An 18,102-nucleotide genomic window follows, 5' to 3' on the forward strand; every position below is an offset into this window, starting at 1 on the left:
GTCACCAAAACCAGTGGGATTGAATTCAGGTCACCAAAACCAGTGGGATTGAATTCAGGTCACCAAAACCAGTGGGACTGAATTCAGGTCACCAAAACCAGTGGGATTGAATTCAGGTTACCAAAACCAGTTGTGCTATGAGCAACATAGTAGGCAATGAAGACCATATGACAGAAGATGTCACCGATAGAGTGTCACGGGACAGGCTCTCAGTCAATTCTCAGATACAGACCAACATATGTCAAAATTGTAGCCAGAAATACCAGTGATATACAGTGTGCCCATATAAGTTTGTGTGCAATTTACTATGTTAAACTATTTTAAATTGCACCCAAGCTGTACATCCACCCTGGATATACCTTTCAGCTGGTTACTTAATATCTGTGCAACTTTGGGTTGGTTAATCCATCCATCCCTCTGATCCTTTCCTCCCTGCCAGTCCCTACCTCTTCTTTCTGTCTCTCTCTTTCTAATCCTTCCATAAGATTCATTTTTCTGAGGTCCTGAGGGAATTAGTTATATCAACGAGGCCCTTGACACAAGGCTGCCATTTATCATACAAAATACAGCAATAGTCTTAACAAATAGAAATGCCCGTCACTTTTTTTTTATTTGTAGACTAAGATTTAAAAGTCAAGATGCAGGAAAAGCATTACTTCTATAGAAATGAGACAAAGACTTTCTGTAAAATTCTTAGCCATAGATTCTGCAACTATAATTTTATAATATATTTTGGGAGAGTTTTTCCTAAGTCATTCTTTCTTCCTCAAAGAAGGCATATTGATGATGACTCATATGTACAGATTTATTTTAATAACAGATGTTAATATGCAAAGCTTTGATTAGAACATTTCTTATCCATGACAACAGTTTTATGTAAGAAAATAATAAATAACTCCAATGAAATCTGTAACCAAATATGTTTTTTGTGCTGCAACATTTCACTGACTCCTAAACAGTATGGTAGTAGAATTGGAAATAATACCTCAGTATAACAAAGTTAATTAGAAGCTCAACAATAAAATAAAAACAATTGATTATACTAAAAACATCAATTATAATATATATTGAGAATTTTTTTTCTGTTTACCTTTTTGCTTGAATAAGTTCTAAACTTTATACCTATATGAAAAGAGTTCTTTTTTTTTTTTTTTTTGTAGAGACAAAGTCTCACTTTATCACCCTCAGTAGAGTGCCATGGCATCATACTGCTCAAGGCAACCGCCAACTCCTGGGCTAAGGGAATACCTAATGTTATCTGTGGTACAAAGATTTAGGTGCTCATAGAGGTTAAATGAAAGAAACTGGAAGGGTGATCATAGAACCTTTTGGCTGGAACATCAACTCACATTTAAGAAATGGATTTTTCAATGGTTTCCATCAATGAGTAGTCTGGCCACATGTTTAGAATATTTCAGTTTTTAATATTCTGAATTTTATGCTTTAGTTTGTATCATTTACATTATATTAAAAATGAACAGATTCCGAACATTCTTTTTGCGAACCAGAAATCTGTTATCTATAAAGTCCTTATTGTCAAAGTCTGGGGACAAGCCCATTGAGCTGCTTCTGATAAGTGACCCAGGCTGACAATTTTCCTTTCTCTATCCTTCCATAATTTCTGGAACAAATCTTCAAATTCAGTGATTTCTGTGCATTTTTGTTCCTTTTCCTGAATTGTTTTTCAGGTTTTCATCCCACAAACAAGATGGCCGCCCTAGACCTCAGGATTTAGGAAAATGATCAGGTTTGGAATTTACGTTCAATTTAGGGACTTGAGTTGTCAGCATTGAACAACATGAAGGTTTGCTATTTCACCTCTAGCAAAATAAAAATTTGTTATACAGTAAGGGTCACAAAATGAGAATTTATTTAGAAAATCATATAAACACTTGCTATATTAAAATGCGATTCTGACACCTAGGAGGGAAAAACTAGTCTAATAAACAGCAGGATTTGCCTGTCTTCCTCATCCTATTTCTATCACCAGTTCCCTCATCTCTGCTTCTTATGTACAAGCGGAGATGCTTTCTTTAAACCCAAAGAATCACAGCCTTCTGGATTCCAAAAAGAACATTCAAACTAAATTCAAAAGGCTCTTAATGTCCTATATTGTGATTTCTACTGGTGTGTCTACCTACCATCCACTTTACGTCAGAGCCGGGCAATGTAAGGAGCATGGGAAAATAAAACAAGGAATACACTTTACCTTATAAGATGTTCATCTATTTCTTTCCGTCACTGAGTGACTAGACTAAACCGATGTGGGACATACCACTTGAGTGACTGGTAAAAGCACAATCGTTTCATAGCGTGGTGAGATTATGGTTACCTTGCTAAGATCACAAACTTTATTCCACATAACTGTACCATTTCTCTTACTCCGCAGTGATGAAGGATTGTCCCTACTGCTCTTGGCATCTTTGCCCACAGTTGGGATTGCCCATTTGTTGATGTTGTTTGTTTTTTCAGATTGTTTTCTGTTTTTTTTTTCCTTTTTGTGGAACTTTCAAGGTTTTTTTTTTGTATATTGTATATAGGTATTTTATCATATGTATTTAACAAATACATCCTCCTGCCCTGTTCCTTGTTTCATTCTCTTAACAGTGCCTTTTATTGGACAGTTTACAATTTTAATAATGTTCCAATTATCAACCTTTTCTTTAGTGGTTTTGTATTGGATATAAAAGCCTATGGACAAATATAAGGTTACCCTGAAGTTCTCATAAATTTATTCTATAAGCTCTTTATACTTAGGTCTCTGGTATATTTTAAATTAACTATTGTGAAAGTATAAAATCTGTATCTGGACTCATTTATGTATATATTTTTGGATGTAGATACCTTGTTATCCAAGCACCATTTGCTGATAAGACCGTCCTCTCCTCTGTTTAACTGCCTTTGCTGGTATGTCAAGATCAGTTGCCCGTATTTGTATGGGACTGTTTCTGGGCTGTCTGTCCCCTTCCATCATCCCTGTGTCTATTTTTCGCTCCTGCACCATGCTGTCTCTGTTACAGTAGCTTTTAGAGAGTTTGAAATAGGGGAAAGACATCTTCTACCTCAGTGCCATGTTAGCTATTCTCTCTCTTTCTTCAGTCTTGTCCTGGCTGTTCTGAGATTTCTCCCGTCTCATCTATACTTTAGAATAAGTTTGTTGTTGTCTACAAAATAGTTTTCTGGGATTTTATTTGATTTATAGAAAACTTTGGGGAGAATTAACACCTTAACCTCATGACTATGCAGATGACTTTGCTCAACCTCAGCTACTGGTTTTTGAATTTATCTTTCAGAAAGGAAGTTAGGAAGAAAGAAAAGGAAGGAAAGGGAAGAGGAATCACGGCGGGTAAGCAGGCAGGAAAGAAGGGATAGTCTTTCATTCTTCACTGCAAGGTCATTATCAGTTTGAGCATCTTTTCATAAGCTTTTTTGGCCTTTTGAGTTTTCTTTTATAGAAATTGCATAGATGTATCCTTTGCCCATTTTTCCTTTGGAGCTATACTGTTTTTCATGTTGGTTTGCAAAAGTTCCTTACAGATACTAAAATCTACATAGTAAGGTCTTTGGGGATTTTATATGTGGTATTTTATAATACAACATTTTTTGTAGTGGAAACATCCCCTCCCTATGGGTTAGCTAATTCCATGTGATCTTCTGTAGCCCCCCCAATTTATAAATAAATAAATTTTGATGTGATCTAATTTACTCATTGTGAGCCTAACGGTTGCATTTCTGAAATTTTATTTCAGAAGTCATTCTCTGATCTTAGGTCACAAAGATTTTTATTTTCATCTCTTTATTGGTTTTCCTTTAAAATTTTATTCTTCAGCTTTTAACTTACTCCCTCTGAGAGGGGAATAAAACACAAAGAATGCTGAGAACACGGGGCCATCTTGTCCTAATAAAACCAGGCAACTCGTGGTGGCCTCTCCCGAGGGAAATGTGGTTTTGCGTTTAGAGTTTGGCATGGGCTTCAGGAAGATAACGCCTAGCTAGTGATTTCACCTTATGATTTGTGAGAAAAGTGAGTCTATTGTCTCTGCAAGTCTGCAGGTAAGCAGAGAATTCAGCAAAGGGAAGGGGGTGGGAAAGATGCAGATTCTGCCCGGTTTTAATGTTTTCCCACATGCTCACTCTGATCTTTCAAATACTGAGTGCCTGAGTATAACTTGTCACATTTCAGTAGTAAATATAATCCTGTTTGAAAGAAAGGGAGCGACATCCTTGGTAAAGAGCTTTCTGACTGTCCCAAGAACATCCATTCTGTAAGTGTTTGTATGGAGCTCGTAATATTTATACACGGGGATTAGGATCTATATGACTAAGAAATCAAGATGAAATAAGAAGTAAGAAGAAGAAATAAATAATAACAAGAAGAAATGAAATGACGTATTTTACTTATTACTCCCTTAATTCTTTATCTTTATGCCTATATAAAAATATTTAAAAGTAAAATAAATTGGAATTAAAAATCCAAAATAATCAAATTTTAGATTTGTGTAAAAGTCCAAATTAAAGACTGGGGAAAGAAAAACTAACATACAACATACCCACTCTTCCAAAGGTTCTGAGTTGAGGGAGGAAGACCCAGGGGGCATTATACTAACATAGCTAGTAAAGTTATAATTTACAATCATAGAAGTGTCTCTGAAAAACTAACAAACAGACAAAACCCAGTGCAACCGGCTGTGTTATTGCATGGTTATTTTCAACTCACGTCTATTTTGTTCGGATAAAACATGTGACTGGCTTCGGGGTTTATTTCAATGATGAAATTCTGTAATTGCTCCTCCTTTCTGTTCATTCCAGTCACTCCAAGTCAGCTCTTCATCACCATCGGCTCCACGGATGTCCTGCTGACACAGTAGTGGCTTTGTCTTTGCTTGTGTTATGATGACTGTGGTTCAGGTTCATGACTATTAATTTCAGAGAAATTTTATTTCCTTGTTCTATCTCCTTTTCCAAAGTCCAAAATATGAGGCGGCACCTGTGGCTCAAGGAGAAGGGTGTCAGCTCCATATATCAGAGGTGGTGGGTTCAAATTCTGCCCTGGCTAAAAACTGCAAAAAAAAAAAAGTTCAGAATATGAATACCACATAAGCCATGGAAATATCTAGTTTCCCTTGTTTCTAGCAGTGGCTGGGCAGAGCTGGGCACGTGTAAATTTATCTGTAGTCCTTCTGTGTGTCCTTTCTCACTTCTTCATTTATTTAAAAAACAAACTGGTTTCTATTTGTGCATTGCTCAGCTCTTTGCTCATTGTTCTTTCCTCTGATCATCACTGTTAAATGATGTTGGAAGTAATTACATCCCACTCTCTCTTTTGGCCAGGAAGCAAGTTTTAGACTGAGAACAGCTTGAAAAACATTCACGATTGCACAGAAACCAAGTCTCTGTTATCTGCTTCCTCCTACTCCCTCCCCACAGGTATTAGATGTCCTCCCTGGGGCTGGGAAGGGCAGTTCGGACTATCTGGTGAGTGATCACATGCCCTAAACATCTTGATTATAAGGACACTGTCCACAGCCCCCTTTTCTTTTCTTTCTTTTTTTTTTTTTGCCGTTTTTTGCCCGGGGTTGGGTTTGAACCTACCACCTCCTGTATATGGATGGGGCCAGCACCCTACTTTGAGCCACAGGTGCCGCCCCACAGCCCACTTTTCATAGCCCAGATTAAACTCAACCCATGAAATTCCTTCAGCTCACGTTGCTCTTGCCCCACTCTAAACTCCTATAAAGGCGACATTAATTTTACACCTAGTGATATACTTACAGGTATGTAATGTCTGTGTTCATGAACTCAGAAGACTTCTGGAGTCAGATTTGTGTCTTAAAGATCACTGTGTCCTCCAGTGCTCAGCTATTTGTAAAGTACTTTCACCTATTGTCACTTAATGCATTTTGAGTTGAATTTAATTGTATCCAGGAAACATGGTATTTTTATATCACTCACCAGGAAATAAATTTCAGAAGTGGATTAATGAATAAAAGGCCCAAGGCAGTGTTAATTCCCCCTTCCTCAGGCCTTGGGCAAACTCTGCTCTTCATTTTATTCTCTGTGCTTGTCTATTTCTGTGTCTGTTTTCCTGGACGGGCAATGGATTTCTTGAGGACATGGGACTGTAGCTTTCTTCTTCTCTCTCTCTCTGTCTTCCATAAATTGGCACACTGCTCATATAAATTTGATGTTAATTATCTGTAATGATTAATTTATATTTAAAGCTTGAGACTAAATATTTAAGTTCTTACTGTGCATCCCATCTGCCGTGCCTTTGTTTACAATTAATAGAAGAGCCAGTGAATAGTGTTTATCAATAAACAGAATGCATCTCTGCATCTGTCCTCACCTTGATAACCTGAGCTGGAGAAGCTGACACATGATAAACATAAAAAGTGATGGTCCTTTTTTTCCTTGTCCCATAATGGTAGATTCCAGAGATAACCTCTAGAATATATTGGAAGTTCTATTTTTCTTTAAATCCCTTTCAACTTTGCTGGGATGTTTTTATGTCTTCCTAGGGAAAACAGATTGCCTCTTTGATGTAACAAATGTTTACCACATTCCTGCTGTGGGCCACGACATAAGACCCAGAAGCAGCACCTGGTTTGTTGACAAGAGAAAGGGCATCTTTTGCTATCAGGAAGCACAGAGGGCTGCGGTAACCCATGCGTTACGATGGCCTGTTGATCAGGCCATCACAAGACATCAAGGTACACCAGCTCAGCAAATAAGAAATAATTTCTCCAGTTTCCAGATGAAGAAACTAAGCCCAGAAGAGTTTCCAAGACTAGACCAGGACAAAACGCTCTGGCTTGGCTCCTAACCAAGGGGATTCTGTCCGGTGCTATTTTGCTGTGGCTTGTTGTACAATGTAGTGCTGTTCTGGCGCTGGTTGTTCCCTGTGGGCTGGTCTAGTTTTTCAGCACACTTATCTCCTGGGGTTGAGCTGGTTTGTGTTTGTGAATCAGCACTTCCGTTCTCAGATGCTTTCCCACCTTCCATTATATTTGGAATGTTTACCCTAAAAAAATAGTTGAAATATAGAAATGCTCTATAGAGAATAATTTTCCATATGCTCCTAAAGCATAGAGTATTTCTACTACTCAAAGTAGAAAATGTATCACCTATGTGAATATTTCTTTTCATAAAGCTCTGCTTCTGAAAAGGCTGATATAGAAATAGGTAACCCAAATGATAAGGAGGGTCTAATTTTTGTTTATGCCCAATTATGGGGCAACCTTAGTGAGTTATTGTTCTATCTTTAATCTTTTTTATTTTACAGCACTGAATACATAATAATCACAATAAAATACTGCATACTTTTCAGATGCATCTCACTACATTGTGACACTCATAATTCTTTAAGATTTTTTAAGCAAAACAATCAATAAAATGACTCTTCATAGCAGCTCTACTCAAAAATTCTCTACATCTGTTCAGCACTGTTGTCACCAGGCAGCGGATGCCTCAGCCAGAAATAGGCTTTCTATTATTTCTTCCAAAGTAAACCTGCTTTTCATTTCCACAAATTTTAGATATTTATTTATCATTTTTTTGTGCTTTATGTTTGATTTTTACTTTTTTCCCCCAAATTCTTTCATAAGTGGACTAAAAGTACAACCACACAAATGTTCTGTTTCACATTCTATGTGTCTTGGTCTGAATGGAGATAGCGTGGTGAGAGACGTAGATTTTTTTATTTTGATAACTATCTTTATTTGAGAATTTCATAATTTTGTATTTGTGAAAGAACCAAAAATTGTTCCCCTGAAGCAAAAAAGAAAACAAATTAAAAAGAAACGAAACTCAGTGCCCTTGTGTTTATATTTTTTCCTCTTTTCTCACTTCCTCCCTCCCATTTTTCCTCATAATTGCACTTTTTTACAATAAAGAGCAAATACACTACACCGAGGCAATTCAGTGAATGTGAACTTGGTTTTCAATTCTGTTTATTCCTATTTGGAAAGTCACCTTCCATTTGTCACTCTTTGCATTTTATTGTCCACACTGTAACTTACAACCTTTTCTTAGCCCAATCACACGTTCGCTGACTTTCAGACAAAGCCCGACCACCTTCGCTTGTATTCAGCAGCATTTTGATTTTGCATCTCCCTGTGGTTCTGGTCTAAAGGCATCTTGTACTCAAATTGTGCTTTTCAGTGATCCTGTTTTCTTCCAATTCAGCATATTTGCTTTATAAACTGAACAAAGCTCTTTTTTCATCTCAGGATTTGCATTTTATTTATTTATTTTTGTATTTTCCCCTTTCCATCTAAACTGCAAACGCTGGACAGATACCACATCCCCTTCATCATTTTATCTTTCAGGCCTTTCACCCTCATACCACCCAGGAGAAGGGCTGTTATCTGATATAGGTACGAGGATTAAAGGAAATATTATCTACTCACTGGCTGAGAATTTCTGGAGTTGTATGGAACTCCAAAATGAATTATTTTAAATTAAGCTATAATCCCTGTAATTCAGCAGTGTTCAAGCTCATTTTAATTTATGTTAGATGGGCATTTTGCATGTGTTACCTGGGGAGTGCAATGGATCATCTTGGCTATCACAGACCGTGGGGTCACGCTGACATGCAATTCTGCTACTATTTGTCTCAGCTCTCATGTTTAAATACTATTGTTTCAAATATGTAATGTGTATTCCTTACTAGTATCTTATTTTCTAACTTCCTGAAGTTTTGCATTTAAATAATTTCAGTGAGTTACACTACTAAAGAAAAAAAACACTTTATCACTAGGGAAAATATGCAAAATAAAATCTACACAGGTAAAGGTAATATGTAATATCTCTTAGTGTTATTAGAATGGAATAAAATAAAATTGACTTACTGAAGCCAGAGTATAATGATATGACTCAAAATGTGTCAACTGTAAACATCTGTTTAGAAAGGACCGTGACCACTGATGCACCCCGAGACCTAGGTTAAATGGCAAAGGAAGGGCTAGGATTAAATACTGCCGAAATATTTATAAGTGCGTTGGCTGCATTTTCCTGTCTCACTTCAAGAATCCTATGTGTGGAATTTTGAAACCACGATGGCTGTTTAATATTATAATATAGTCCAGGTGTCCTCAAACTATGGCCCAGGAGCCACATGAGACCCATCTAGGACATTTATTCTGCCCGCTGGGTGTTTTTGCTGCCGCTGCCTGTCCTGCTTAGCAGCTGACTGGTCCTGGGGCCTGCAGTCCAGCCCTCCAATGGTCTGAGGGACATGAACTGGCCCCCTGTTAAAAAAGTTTGAGGACCCCTGATATAGTCTGTCTAGTTACAGGGTCAAAAATTTTAAGGCCTTTTATTATGAATTGGAAGACAAGATCTCTTTCTTAGTAGTAACTAGGGAACTTTTTATTGTTTTTAGCTTATGTATTCTAATTTTAATATAGCCTGATATTTAACAGTTAGAATGGTATTTCATATCTATCGTAATTCAGCCTCCTTGTTAGAAATAATTACAGTTTGTGATATGCTATACCAGCATTTTCCAAACATATTCCTAGTCATTTGCACATATACATGCCCAAGAGTATTTTGAGAATGTAATATTTTACGTGAAGTGAGTTACTATGTTTCACATCTGTGACTTAAAATCCTGTTAAAAATGGGTCATGGTTATCTTTCCATTTTATTGCTAATTTACTAATGTATATATGTAATTTTCCATGTATGAGTATGTATATGAATGTATTATGATTCATGTAAATATCATCTATAAATCGACATTATGTTGGTGACTTACTTTACCATTTTAAACAAAATGGTAAATCTATCATACTATGCACTCTTATGCTAATACTTAATTTTACTGGTGTTAACATTTGATCAGAGATGTGCTTAGAATTGTAATAAGTAAATAGTTGTTATGAATTAGTAACTTATTGTAATTGTAACCAGAATTGTAATTAGTAATTAATATATTAAATATATATTACTAATATTATTTATATTTAATACTATACTTATATTAAATATATATTAGTAATATATATTAAAAAATGACAGATATCGACAGTTTGCCATCTGCAATGATTACAATTAAATCTTATAGCCCTCAAAAGAGTAAGAATAGAGTTTCCAGACATCTTCTGCTCCTCCTGGGCAAACTGATTGTCAACATTGTTAATTCTGTTAATGTCATAGGTACAGTATAATCTTTACATACTATTTTAATTTACATTTTTATTGAGAATTTTTATTTTTATATCAACAGTTTTGTGTGTGACTTACTTATTAATTTGTGTCTTCATTTAACAGTGGGTTTTTACTTGTTAATCACTGTTTCCACCATGGGTATTAATCATTATCTGAGTCTGTGGTTTGATGTGTAAACTTTCATATGGTGTCTTTCCATAAAAATATACTGCAGTTTATATGTTAGTATTCAGTAATAATATGACAAACATATGATCCAATATTCTAAATAGATGCATACTTAAAAATAATAATTCTATATATATATATTTCAGATTAATATAAGGATAAAATAATGTCAAATATTTAGAATACTTGATTAATCCTTTTACACAATAAATGTTCACTATTTTTTTTATATCTAGCAGGCACATATAGGCTGTTTAGGCTGAGAACCAACAGTTAATAAAAGTCATAGGCCTTAAATTTAAAGAGACATTTGCTTCCCAGGGAACCACAAAGAACCAACTATTGAAATACAGCTCTTGGGTGGAGGATTGATGAGCTTGAATGAGATTATGTGTAAGAGGCACATAATACACCCAGAGGAGGAGAAGATGGAATGTGCCAAGATTCAGGAAAGCGTCCTGGAAGGAGGTATTTCAGCAGAAGTACAATTAACATTAGAGGCAATGCAATGATAATTTAGCAATTCTGAAAGAAGTTTTGCATCTTGCAATTCCTCTAAGAAATAACTAAAGTTTGGTTTTTCTAGTTGTGTATACACATATTATTATTAAAATGCTGATTTTGAGAAAAATAAGAAATGGAAATAAAGTTGCATTCAAATCATAACAAAATTTTATAAATGAATTGTCAACTGGAATATTTTTAAATGACAAAATGTAGGTAAAATTATTCAACAAAAAAATCACAGGGAGGTCTGTCTCAGGAGTAGGGTGCTGGCCCCATAAACTGGGGTTGGTGGGTTCAAGCCTAGCCCTGGCCAAAACTGCAAAGAAGAAAAAAAGAAAAAAAAAAAAAAGGTAGGAAAAAAAATCACAGATTGGTTTGTTTATAAGTATTTTTTTAGAGGCTGGGAATTTTCTAAATGGTCAATAAAAGATTCTTACAACTAACCGTAAGAAGAAATTCAAAGTACACATGAGTAGAATGTGAACGTTTTAACACAATAACTAAGAAGATGACACGAAGGCTATGTTAACCAGTTTGATGGAAGTGTTTCGGATTGTGTGTGAAAACCCCACACTGTACCCCAGAAGTGCATTAATGTACATAGTTACCATTCAATAAAAAAAAGAAACGTGTAATTTTTGATAATTTTAATCATATACTTCACAGTCATTTTGTAATAAAATATATGTTAAAAATATTACTTGAATAAAGAATTTTTATTGGAACAAAAAATGTATTAGAATAAGAGCCTTCTCATTCAAATTCTTAACATGGAATATCATTTTCCTCCAACCTTGTTGGTATCTATATTTACAATAGATCTCCTGAATTTTTATCATCCATATGGTGTCTAACATTTTGAATTGTGGTAAAATAAAGAATAATTTAAAAAAATCTAAGTAATGGGAATGGACACAACTCTCATGTACATTAGCAGAATGTATGGCAGTCTGATTTGTGAATATATTTAAGTGACTGTATGAATAATTTTTCAAGTTTGTAATATTTATTTATGTGAGGAGTAGGGAATTAGTCATGATGTCTATTTGATATAAGGCTATGATATTATTTGATATTCCACTTATGCCAAATTTTTATCAGAAATTGAATTCAAAAGCTATTGCACATTTATAGTCTTGATAAAATAATTACTAAAGAAGAAAATAATTTATACTTATTTAATTTAAAAATAAGTTCAAACCAAATAATAAGTCCTGAAAATTATTTTATCCCCCAAGATGTTAACCACCAGGCTCACATAGGAAATACAAATAAAAGAGAGTTTTAGGAATCAAAAACTCATGATTCATTCAGGAATCAGATCATGAATGGGGCTGGGAAGTCAATCAAACCACATAATTCAGATCTTATGTGATCACATCTGTTTCTTTGGAAAAAATATGACATTTTGGCAAGACACAGAATAATATGTTCCTTATGTTCTTATATCAAACTGAACAATAAAAGATTTAAATATAGTGTCTCTGTTTATTAGAAGTTAGAGAATTAAAATTTAGTTAATTCAGACATTTTATTAAGTAGAACGTGATAATTTCTGATGAAGAGATAAATTTGAATTGGAAATTAACTTTGATAAACTCACATCATCTCAAAAAGCAATCTTTTAGAAACAAGCATTTGGAACCTTTGGGGAATTGTAACTTCTGTAACAATCATAAAACTTTGACTTGTATTCCTCTTAAAATTATCTTTGAAGATAGAGATCTGAATTAATTAACTAGGGAAAAGTAACAACAGTTGAATTCGCTCATATCTTTTTCAAAAGTTTGATTTAATATTTTTTTCTCCCTATGTTTGAAAGATTAACCAGGCTTAATATTTCCCAGCAAATTAGTCATCACACTTCTCTGGGAACTGGGTTTGATTCTCATCTTTTAGGTGCATAAATCACACAGCTTATTAGTTGGAGAATGCTTTCAAGTCTTCAATCACTTCTGAGTTTGAAAACTCTGAAAATGAATCAGATTGGCAGGCTCACTTCTAAAGACTTTAAAAACACTCTCCTGCAAGGAAGACAAGTTAAAAAGATGGTCATTTAGCAATGCTATGCCTTGCTCAAAAATGTGCGCCTGAGTTCTGTGGAATATGTGTGACAAACAGCCTGCCTTCATCAAAGACGGACCTGCGTCTTCTCTTACATCTAGAATTTGAAAACAGAAGACTGATGGCTTTGCCAACCATTTGTCACCATTGCAGTATTAACTCATATTTCTTAGCATGCCCTTCAATAACTATTAATTTAATTGAATCTAATTTGCATACACATAAAATAACTGATACCCACCATTTGACATGTTCAAATAATTCAGAAAACTCTGTTAGTGAAATATATTGAAATAGTATGAGAGATATGGTTCACCTTGATTCATGTTAAAATTAGCAGTGGAATATTATATGTCTGTCATATGTCCTCTAATCTTTTCTTCACTTTAGTGCAGATAAAAGCATAGAAGTCTTAAATTCAGAAAACATTCCTGATAATCTTGTCTGAATTCTGAACACTCTCTGGAGAGGCCTGGAAACCAAGGTTCTGGGAAGGAGAAAGGGTGAGTATGGCAGAGAAGGGAGGGAGAGGGCTGCTTGGTCTTAACCAGAGAAGCCACGCTCTCTCTCTTTAAGTCATTAGTGTGATAACTATCAATCAAACAAAGCTAGAAAACCTGCCTAGATCCACCCAGGGGGCTGTCAACCTGGCTGTACTTTGTAATAACCTGGGAAACTTAGAACAAGGAAAACAACAGCAAAGCAAAACCTCCTACCCATTTCCCCATCCGCAGATGTTCTAATCTGATTGGCTTCGGTTGTGGTGCCGACATTAGCAGATTTTTTTAAATTAAAATAACTTATAACGTGTATCCGGGATTAGGAACTTGTCTTGCCTGAACTTTTTTACTATTCATGTAAGATTTAAGTAGATCATAAAAATGTCAGATGCATAATGCATTCAGCACACTCTGCATATAGACACAAACACACGTGCACACACAAACACTAATTCAAACAAAATAGTTTAGACAATTAATTCAAACTTAACATTTCACAAAATAAGGATCAAAAATGTAAACGGCATGGCAAGTCAGAAGGCAGAAAAAAATGTGCCAGGTAGTCTCCTGGGCTAATTTCACATACCATAATTAATGGCAATTGCCTTTATGTTCAGTTATGTTCTTATCTTCTCATCTTTTCGCCGTCTCCGGGGGCACGGGCTGCTGGCATGATTTTATAAGTATTTCAGCTCTACCTCTAACAGAGGGAGGGTGGAGGCTGTTAGAGCAGAGAGGTCAGCTCATTTCCATATCTCAGATTTGATGTCCTTGTTTTCAGGAGCGGAATACTCAAGATCCTCCTGGATCCCCATAGGCACTGTTGCTGTTCACACAATAATATTAAATCTGCTTACTTCCCACTCTTTCCACACAATGAGAAGCTTAGGTGATTGCTGTACTTTTCTGAGGGAAAGAAGGGGTTTAGACGGACTTCAATGCCACAGTGGATTGTGGCTCATGGCTCATGGAACGTTAGGCTGATATTTGGAAGAAAGCAGTGTTTTTTAATGCAAAGGTGAGTCAGGCAGGAAACTGGCTAGCTACAGTGCAAATAGTAACTCAGTAGTTCTGGGATGAAGGCTGTATTCCACATTTGCAACAGAATCCCAAGAGACACTGGTGCTACTAGTCTGTGAATCACACTTTGTCAGGAAGAAAGATTCCAATGCACAGTCCGAAGACGTGGTGGGGAGTTGTATCCACAGGCAGGTCTTTGCTGCAGCAGTGATGTACTCAGAGCAGAACAAGTGCCCATAGTGTACTCCTTGGGTGTGTCTCATCGCCCTCAGTAGGGAATCTTCACGCTTCCATGTGCAATAATTGCTCAGCATCTCCAAATCATTGCCTCATTATGATCAAGCACCAGGATGAGATTGTGTAATGTGGCCCCTCAGAGCACAATGCCAGTGTTTGCTGAGGGGGTGAAGCAGGCTCATCTGGTCCACTGTGTGGAATGTGCTTGCAGAAGGTGGACTCACAGGACAGGGGCGGGCTCAGCACTCATTCTCAGTGGCGCCTGAATCCCTACGTGATTTCTTGAGGTTGGCAGAATAGAGTCCTCCCCCAGGCTTGGCAGGAACAGCAGAAACACCTGCAATGACAAGTGGCTTGGCACAGGACGAGTGGCTCAGACCACATCACTCACGGCGACTCTGCAGGCTTCTCCTCCCGGTCCCTAAACTCCAATCAGCTCTTCCATCTTTCCATCTTCAGAAGAAATACTGAGAATTATTTCAGTATTCTCAGTATTACTGAGACCTCCCCTGTGGGTCTCCCTCTTTTGAGTCTGAATGAGATTGGGTGTGGAGGGGAAGATGTACTAGTGGTAATGAAAGCTTCAGGCAGCTACATCTTTGAATTGATTTGAGCTCCTGTGTTGTCAGGGTCTTCACACATAAACTTGAGGGCCAAATAAATAAATGTGGGAAGGTAATTGTGATCTTAATAGTCAGGGCTTGAGCTAAGACATGGGCTGGGACTGGTGGTTGGGGTCTGAACTCCAAGTGAGGGAATCAGAGGAAGAAAATGGGGGCAAATGGTTAAGCAAATATCTAGTGGCACCTGGCCTTCAATATCACCTTGTCACGTTGTCCGGTAAAAGGGAGAGTATATGTCCCCGGTATAATCTCCTTCCCAAACTGTGGTTGGGCTATTCCAGGGAATCAGTTCCTCTCTCCTCATTGAGCTCTGGTGGGTGACAGAGGGGAAGGTGGAAGGGACCCTCAAAAATAACCTCCAATGGGAGAGGAGATGAGGGAAACCTGGATAGACACCATCAGCTCTTACTCATTTGAAGCATGGTCTGCTCTGGGATCTGGGGCTCAGCTTCCAGGCTGCCATGAGGGACTATTGAGACCATACGGTTTGTTACTAGGACAGATTTGCACATATACCTGTCTGCTCTCACCCCGTCAGTGCACTAGCTGTGGCAATAGTCAACATTGCCTGGTGATGACTTCAATGTCACACCTTTTCCTTAAAACAGTCTTTCCAAGGCATCAGCGGCAGGAGGAGGAACTCCAAGGTCATCTTTTCATGAACAGAGAATTGAACTTTGCTGCTTGTTCTTTCTAATTTATGACCAGGAATTTCTTTGAGATATTATAAAGACATGATTAATAATATGTGGAAAACAGAAATACTTATTTAATCGCTGGGAAATATACATGTCAAATATGAAAGTAAAGATAGTATTTTTTATGCTTGGAAATAATGAAATGTGTCATCAGAAGCAGGTAGTCCTCTCTGCGTAGCTGCTGAAACTTGGTTTCTTCTGATAGACTAAGGCCTTGGTATGTCTCCTAACACTTCATAACAACAGTACATATTATTTTTATCAGGATTGAAGGAAGGATTCAAAAGAAGCCATGACTATTGGCTTTCTCCAGGATTAAAAACTCAGATTTCATACTAATGCTACAGTGGGAATTGCCTTAGAAATGGCAAAAAAATATTTCCAGTCCCTCCAACTCTTTTAGGGAACTGAAACCTGCATCCCTGCCTCAGTCCAGGGGTCAAGAGGGACAGGGCAATGTCTTCGGTTCTTTGTGCCACAGGAGATAGTTCAAAGGAATCCTATGGGCAGGGATCACAAGATATTTTAGCTGAGGATGGGATGAATCCAAGAAGATTGCCTTAGTCCAAAATGGAGTTAATTAGTTCTTTGCTTTCTGCTCAGAAGCAGGAAATTTGGTTCTTTTTGACAATACTTGTCCATTTTTCCTCTTTCATCAGCAAAATAATAAACTTTTCTTTTCTTCTCTTGATCCACCTGCCCCCATTCTTCTGAAGTGGCTTTATGGACAAGTGTTGAGCTTTCTGTAACACTAAGACCCATTCCTAATCAGTATGGAAAGATGTGTGCATTGACTGTTAGCCAGTGAAGAATGTCTATTTTTATTTTTTATAAATCAGAGCTTTTAGAGATGTTCCTCCATACTTTGTGCCTTCAGTAAGATGATTTCTATTTTTTATTCCCCTTTGCTATTCATGAGGAAAACATTTTCTCCCCCATTAACATGGATGCATGTTGAAATGGGGCCAAAGAGGGATAATTTTATACTTACATGATGTTGAATTTATAATTTGGTGATTTGACCTAATTACAATACCCATAACTACCTACAATAAAAAATGTAGATTGAACCACATAAAATTGTAATTATTTAGAGTCAAATGTCAAATAATGGTTAGTTTTAACCAGTAAGTTTTAATGGTTACTTCCAAAAGGCTTCAGGAAAGCAGAGGTCAATTGTTTGGTTAACACATAAAATTATCATTCGGCAATCTATTTGACTTTAAATATATATGCTGAGTCATTGTGATGAAAATTTATTTTGAAAAAGATCTTAATAAAATTCAGTTTCCATGTTTTCCTTTGTGGGCTATTTGGAGAAAATGACCTTGCCTACTCAACATTCAACTGAAATGTCAACAAAATACTTTGCATCCCATCAATAAACAGGGGAGCATGTATCTTTTATCTGGACCTTCCTTACTCTTATTTTCAGCACATTCTAGATGTTCCTATCAGCCTTGGAGTCTGTGACGCTGCCAGAAAGCCTTGGATACCCAGTGAGGAAGAAAAGAAGCAGAGAAGAGGACGGATGGACAGTGACCCTCCAGGGCCGTCCAAAGGGCCTTGCGAGTTACTACCCACGGTTCTGTGAGTTCTAACACATAGTTAAACCTTGCTTTTCTATACATCTAAATAAGTCTGTAAGATACGTGCCGTTTGACACAGGCTTCTGGGGACAGGGTGAAACGTGTGGTCCTGGGTTTGCGTCTCTGAGGTTGGCGACTAAGTCCTTGACAGCATGTGCTAGAGGCAGTGAGGGCTTCCTGGGGAGACTGGTTTTCTCCAGCCCTGTCGTCTGGGTGGGTGGAACACTGTGTTGCTAAAGAATCTCTGTTGTGTTCTTTGGATGTTAAATCTCATTTTTTCCCCCATACACTATAAAATCACTTAATGCAGTGGAACCAATAAGGGAGACCAGTTTAGAAAATAACTCATATTGCTGGTGACACAGCAGAGAACCCTGTCTAGCATATTCCTAACGTGCCGAAATATTTGGAGGACATGATGGCCTCCAAGAAATATAATGTCACTATGTGAATTTTTAAAAATATACTTGCATATAATTGCTATAATTATGTATTTTGAGGCAATTGTGAAACTGATCTGTGA

Source organism: Otolemur garnettii, unplaced genomic scaffold (assembly GCF_000181295.1).
Source record: "Otolemur garnettii isolate 467f Iridium unplaced genomic scaffold, OtoGar3 scaffold00027, whole genome shotgun sequence".
Lineage (NCBI taxonomy): Eukaryota > Metazoa > Chordata > Mammalia > Primates > Galagidae > Otolemur > Otolemur garnettii.